Raw genomic sequence first — 7500 nt, 5'->3', positions numbered from 1 at the left:
TATCAACGCTGTCATTGCCATTATTATTATAGATATTATTAACACTGTAATTAATAAGATCATTATAGATATTATCAATACTATCATTATCATTATTATCATTATTATCATTACTACCATCATCATTATTATCATCACTATTATTAGTTATTATTATTATTATTATTATCATCATTATCATTATCACTATCATTATTATCAGTATCATCATTATTAACATTATTATTATTATCATTGTTATTTTATTATTATCATTATTATTATTATTATTATTATCATTATTATTATCATTATTATTATTGCTATTATCATTATCATATCATCATTCTCATTATCTTCATTATTATCTTCATGATTATTATCATTAGCACTATCATTATTATCATTATTACCATTATTAGTATTATCAATTTTATTATTATTATTATTATTATTATTATTATCATTATTATCATTATTATTATTGCTATTATTACCATTATATCATTATTATTATTATTATCATTATTATTGTTATCATCATTATTAATATCATAGTCATAATACTCTTTACATTATTATTGTTGTTATTATCATTAATATCATCATTATCAAATCAAGTACTATCACCATCATCATCATTTTCATTATCATTACTATAAAAGTCATCACTATAATGATTCTCATTATCATTGCGTTATCAGCAGAGGTCAACAACTCAATTTATTTTATTTTCGCTTTTTCTGTTATTGTACGTCTGTTTGCTTCTCGATGCCGTATAATAATTTACTTGCAATTCTAATGAAATTCTTGATATATGTGTTTCATTTAATATCGTTCCAGCATCACTCCCTAAGCTGTCACGTTTTGCATATTAATAGTCAAATACCAAATCTATATGAAGAAGATTATAACAGTAACTATTTTTTCATCCGACGGGAAGGCAATACCAAATACCAAATATGTTATTAACACTATACCGCTATTGAATATGATGCCAGGCTGTTGAATTTACCATTCTATATTCCACAACAAAATAGAGACTCACATTATGTCAACATGTAATTTTCTGTGCCCCATAAGCGATCATTATCTCAAGAAAGGATTTATATGTTAAAGTCGCTACATGGTTCCCAATTTAGTATGAAATTATTATTTTCCATCAGTTAACGATCGAACATGGTTTATAGCGATGGAGGAAACAACTCTATGCCATATTTTTAAAATCCTTGTCACGAAGTTTCTTTTAATCGAATCATTATGATTGTATTTACTTGTTATTTTCTTTCTTCTTCTACCTCTGTATTCTTTATCAGTATTTTATTTTCCCCTTGCTTGCGTATCGATTGTTCGGTTCTAAACGGATACATCGACAATATCCCAAGTCAATATCGACAACGGAATCTAACTTTCCTTTGTCCCAGTGTCCTATTCACGACAAGTCATTCTCGACTTCCCCCTTCCCTCTTCTCTCTCTCTCTCTCTCTCTCGGCGCCGCGTCAGTTTATCCTCTCGTTCGGTATCTCTCTCATCGCCAATCAAAACCTGACTTCCGGCACAGCGGTCCAGCTGATCACGTGATTACCATCGCTCGCGGGCATCCATTTATCGGGTCGAGAACACGGTCGGAAGAGATGAGTCCGGGTTGTGTTCCAGCGAAAGCGATCCACGACCTCGATAATTACGGGTTGTGTATCAGATACGGAGGATCGAAGGCCGATGAGTGTATCGTATGTCAACAGATCGGCTCTCATATGAATGTTATCGGTATACAAGGGTCCCTCATCCAATGGGTAGCAGGGATTATGCGAGGGAGAAAGAGTGGGGCATGAGAACGATGTCGAAGAGGGAAGGAGTGGGGACAGGAAGATAATGAGAGAGAAAGGAAAGAGGAGAGAGGAAAGGAAAGAGATCGCGATTTATAAAAGGGAAAACGGAAACACCTATTTAACCAAATAATAATGCATATGGATAATACATTTGCGAATAAGTTTAAATATTTTATCAGATATATTTCCTTTAAATGACTTTTTTTCCGTAAGAAGAGTGAAGATTGAAAGAGTAAGCGTAATATTAGAAGCAACATTAATATGTGAGTGTGTGTGTGTGTGTTTGTGTGTGTGTGTGTGTGTGTGTGTGTGTGTGTGTGTGTGTGTGTGTGTGTGTGTGTGTGTGTGTGTGTGTGTGTACATACATGTATGTATGTGTATATGTGTAAATATATATGTGTGTGTATATATATATATATCTATATGTATATATATATATTCGCATATATATAAATATATATATGAATAAATTAATATAAATATGTATATATATATTTGTATATATATGAATATATATATATATATATATATATATATATATATATGTGTGTGTGTGTGTGTGTGTGTGTGTGTGTGTATGTGTGTGTGTGTGTGTGTGTGTGTGTGTGTGTGTGTGTGTGTGTGCACATATATATATATATACATATATATGCGTGTGTGTGTGTGTAGCCACGCATATGTGTAGCAATATACACACAAGACAGCGCAGAAAAACAAAAAATAAAGGAACGAGAGAAAAGAACGAAACAGGAAGACACGTATTATGAGAGATAACAAAAATAAACAGAGGGAGAACAAGAAGAGGAGAGAGAGAGAGGATTGAAAAAACACGAAAATGGAAAATTAAAGAAAACTGGAAAAAAGAGAAAAACAAATCTAAGCGAAAATAAAGAATCTGAACGGAAAAGAGACAACGTAACAAACCCAAAGAGAAACGAAGAGAAACGAAACGAACAGAGGAAACGGCGTCGAAGGAGGAGGAGGAGGAGGAGGAGGAGCAGAGGGAGAAAGAGGAGGAGGAGGAGGAGGAGCAGAGGGAGAAAGAGGAGGAGGAGGAGGAGGAGCAGAGGGAGAAAAAGGAGGAGGAGGAAGAGTAGAGGGAGAAGGAGGAGGAGGAGGAGGAGGAGCAGAGGGAGAGGTAGGAGGAGGAGGAGGAGGAGAAGGAGCAGAGGGAGAAGAGGATAAAACCTTGATGACTTTTTCAAACAAACGCCATCAAAAAGAAACTCCTGTAAATCTTTTTGTAAATTGCTCGTGTCAACGACGGTCGCCTTAAGCCCTATCGTTCGGGGTTTGCTTTCTATTAGTGTAACAAAGTGTCAATATTTTTCCAGGACTAACTTTCCGCTCTTTCATCTTCCTGTTTGGCCGAAAGAGTGAGAGGCTTCGAAGGGCCTCGCTCGGGCTGATGAAGGAGGTGCTCGGAGGTCCCCTGTGGAGGGGGGAGGGGCAGGGAGGAGGGTTTATGGGGAAGGGGGTAAGGGGGAGGGGATGGGATATCGGGTAAGGGGGTAAGGGGGAGGGGATAGAAGATTTTCGGTCTTTAAGGCGAAGGGTGTCAACGAGCCTTGGAAAAGTGTATGTATGTGTGTGGGGTGGGGGGTGGAGGGGGGGGGGGTGTCGAGGGCGCAGGCATCACCACGCGAACAACACGAAGGCGAAATCCTCGCGTAGCGGAGGGTGACACCACGCGATGGCCCAACGGAAACAAAGAAGAAATCCCGAGTGCGAAACAACTAGCACTTCTAATCGCAATGTAGATCAGAGTGTATTAGTTCGGGAAAAAAAGAAAAAGAAGAAACAAACTCAGGCGACAGGTAGAAAGAGTTAAAAGTGATAAAGACAGTGTTAAAAAGTTGTTGGGACACGGAAAAGTCCTGATGCGGGTATCTTTCCAACTGTAAGAAATGGATAACGTGATAACCAGCAAGGGCGTGACCGGATGAGCTCCATATCGGAAGTAAAAGAACGCTTAAGTGAAGGAGAATGTGGGTTAGGTTTCGAAGTAGCGTCCAGTAGCCTTGTTCGTCTCGGTAAGCCCGTTTGAAATAATTTAGTGTTCTATCGATCTAATGTGTTCTATCGTGAACATGGTGGACAGGAAATGGAAGACAGTAACATGGGAGTGCTATTCTGGAACACAGTTAGGATTAGGAAGAAAATAAAGATGTTTATGAGCATGTAATGAAACAACTTCATTATCAGATATAGATATATCTCCATTATTAACAGTTCATGAAAACAGAGAGGTTAGCTTATAAAGATCATTAAATCGTATATATATATATATATATATATATATATATACGATTGATAGCTCAGCGGAAGTGTTGTTTTCCGACGGAGCATAAGATTGATTTTTTGTCTATCAAGTATTTACTTTTGTCATGATTATTATTTTTACTAGTTGTTTTGTGTATTTATTCACATACAAATGCAACTTACTTTGTGTTTTTTATAATCAATTATTTGTTTTTCTTATGATCCTTTTTCTTTTATATAATTCACTTAATCTTAATCAATCTTAATTTAACGACTGGCTTCTCTGGAGATCATTATTCTTTTCTGTAATATCTATGTATAATAGATAATGTATAATTCATTGCTTTTATAATGATCGCTATTTTGTTTGTTTCATTAAGAAATTGTTTTGAATGTTGTTAATTTTGTTTTCATGAAGTTTCATGACTGATAACTATATAAGAGGTAGTGGGGTATTGTAATTTTGTTATGTCGCACTGACATTCAGTTAATGAATATATTGACTTGTTTACAAAGATTTAACTCAATCCTTGAATTGCAGTGATTCAAAGTATTAATATTGCCAATCTGAAATCGTGGATTCATTATTTGAAGTCACACTATAATTAATGAGAGAGGTCTTAGAGCGTTTCAGAGGGGGGGGGGGGGGTGTAGGTTTTTTCTGATCTTGTAGGTGAGTCCTTAAGGTGTCTTGGGATAGCGTGGGTGGGATAATTGTAATTATAATAGTGATGATAATGATTGCAATGATAATAATAAGGCTAACAATAATATTGATAATGATAATAATAATGTTAATGTTAATGACAGTAACAATGATGATAATAATGATAATAATGATAATACTAATCATATTATTATTATGATAATAATAATCATAATAATAATAATGATGATGATGATAATAATAATAATAACAATAATAATAGCAACAACAGCAACAACAACAACAATAATAATGGTGATGATAATAATAAGGAAAATAATAATAGTAGAGAGAAAAGTAATAATAATAATAACAAAAAAATAAGAACAACAACAACAATAATAGTAGAAAAACCCACAATACAAAAAGTAGATTACAGTTTCGAAATCTACCTGGATTCCATCTTCAGGCCTGAAGATGGAATCAAAGTGAAATTAGAAACTGTGGCGTCATTTTTAATAAGATCAGTTTCTGTATTGTGGGTCTTTCTACCATATATATATATATACATATATATGTATATATATATATATATATATATATATATACAGACACACACGCATACGCACACACACACACACACACACACACACACACACACACACACACACACACACACACACACACGCGCGCGCGCGCGCACGCACACACACACACACATACACACACACACACACATATATATATGTATATATATATATATATATATGTATGTATGTATATATACAAATACTCATATATATATATTTATATATACATATATATATGTGTATATATATAGAAGTAGGTTTCCTAGTTCACAAACGTTTAAAAAAGAATATTGTGGAATTCTATAGTATAAGCGAAAGAGTGGCTTCAGTAAAACTAAACAATTGGTACAACATAAAGACTGTTCAAGTTTCTGCTCCAAACTGCAGCCACAGTGATGAAGAAATAGAGAGCTTTTATGATGATGTGCATTTAGCCGGCGAGAGAGTAAAAACCTATTTCACAATAATTATGGGAGATTTTAATGTCAAAATAGGTAAAACAAACTCACGGAATAGGCACTAGGAATGAAAGGGGACAAATGCGAGTTGATTTTGCGTAGGCTCGATCTCTCAATATCATGAATATATTCTTCGAAAAAAAAACTAGAGCGGAAGTGGACATCAAAAACGAAATTGACATGATAGTTTCAAATAGGCGCGATATAGTACAAAATATTGAAGTTATTAATAAAGTGAATGTTGGCAGCGACCATATAATGGTCAGAGGCCAAATTAGATTACAGATATTCACTTCTTAGCGACCAAGATTTCAACATTGACCAAATCAACAAACAGTTCAATGTCATAATAAAGGAAGCTGCACTTGAAGTAGGCGGTGAGAACGTCAAGCAAAGCTCCAGCAAGCTCTTCTGGAAAAACGTAGGGTCATGAAAGTATTGTCAACCAGGGACAAAATAGAATTAACTGAACTAACAAAGACTATAAATAAAAAGAAGAAAGACGATGTACGGTAATTCAATACTCAAATAATAAATAAACAGTGATCTTAGGTACCAGCATGAAAACAGCTAAAAGGAGAATGCAAGAAAGAAATCAGACGAAGAAGTGACATATAATAAGAATGAAATCATAAGACTAGTGGAAGACTTTTACAGGGATCTATACATCTTAAATTAATAGCCACGGATAGAAGCGAATGCGGTAACTAGAGACGTACCTTATATCACAACAGAAGAAATAAAAAAGAGCGCTTAAGGGCATGAAGAGAGAGAAAACACCAGGTGAAGACGGAATTAGTATAGACCTTATAAAATATGCAGGAGAAATTGCAACAGTGAAACTAGCTAATCTCTTTAACAAATGCCTTCTCAACCTAAAATCTCGAAAGCCTGGAAAATGCAACAATTATTGATGCATAAAAAGGGGATAGAATGGATCTAAAAAAAAAAAAACGACCAATTAGCCTCCTTTCAGTTACTTACAAACAGTTCACGTAAGTCATCACAACTCGCATCTCTGACAGTCTGGATTCTAACCAGCCTAGAGAAAAGACAGGCTTCTCAACAACAGACCACATCCGCACGCTCATCCAAATAAGATAAAAAATAATCGAATATTGAAAACCCCTGTGTATGGCATTTATCGATTAGAAAAGGCATTTGACTCTGTACAAATACCAGCAGTGCTAGAAAATATTCGAAGACAGGGAGTAGAAGAGGTATACTGTAAGATATTGGAAGATGATATAAGGAACATGGAACAGCAACCATCAAGCTCCACACGGAAACCGATAAAATACCAATTAAAAAAGGTGTTATACAGGGCGATCCCATCTCACCAAAAGTGGTTTCAGCTTGTTTGAGGAATATTCAAGAAGCCAGAATGGACCGGAAAGGCTATCAAAATCGGGGACAAATACCTAAACCATCTAAGATTTGCAGATGATATTGTTCTCTTCAGTGAATCTGCAAATGAAACGCAGCAATTAATAAACGATCTGAATAGAAAAAGTCTGAAGGTCGGACTCAGAATGAACAAAAAAATATCATCCATGTTCAGCTGTAGAGTTCAATTCAAACAGATACATGTACAAGTGCTAGAGAGAATGGACAACTATATATATATATATATATATATATATATATATATATGTGTGTGTGTGTGTGTGTGTGTGTGTGTGAGTGTGTGTGTGTGTGTGTGTGTGTGTGTGTGTGTGTGTGTGTGTGTGTGTGTG

General features: G+C 35.0%; 1 protein-coding gene across 1 annotated transcript in view; it reads right to left on the bottom strand.

Moving 5' to 3' along the window:
- Window positions 1–7500, bottom strand: part of LOC125043052 (basic proline-rich protein-like) — a gene marked incomplete at its 5' end in the record, with an annotated part of 26261 nt that overhangs the window by 5745 nt on the left and 13016 nt on the right. The gene's annotated exons all lie outside the window — the stretch shown is intronic.

Source organism: Penaeus chinensis, chromosome 33 (assembly GCF_019202785.1).
Source record: "Penaeus chinensis breed Huanghai No. 1 chromosome 33, ASM1920278v2, whole genome shotgun sequence".
Taxonomy (NCBI): domain Eukaryota; kingdom Metazoa; phylum Arthropoda; class Malacostraca; order Decapoda; family Penaeidae; genus Penaeus; species Penaeus chinensis.
This window is presented reverse-complemented; position numbering and strand designations above follow the sequence as displayed.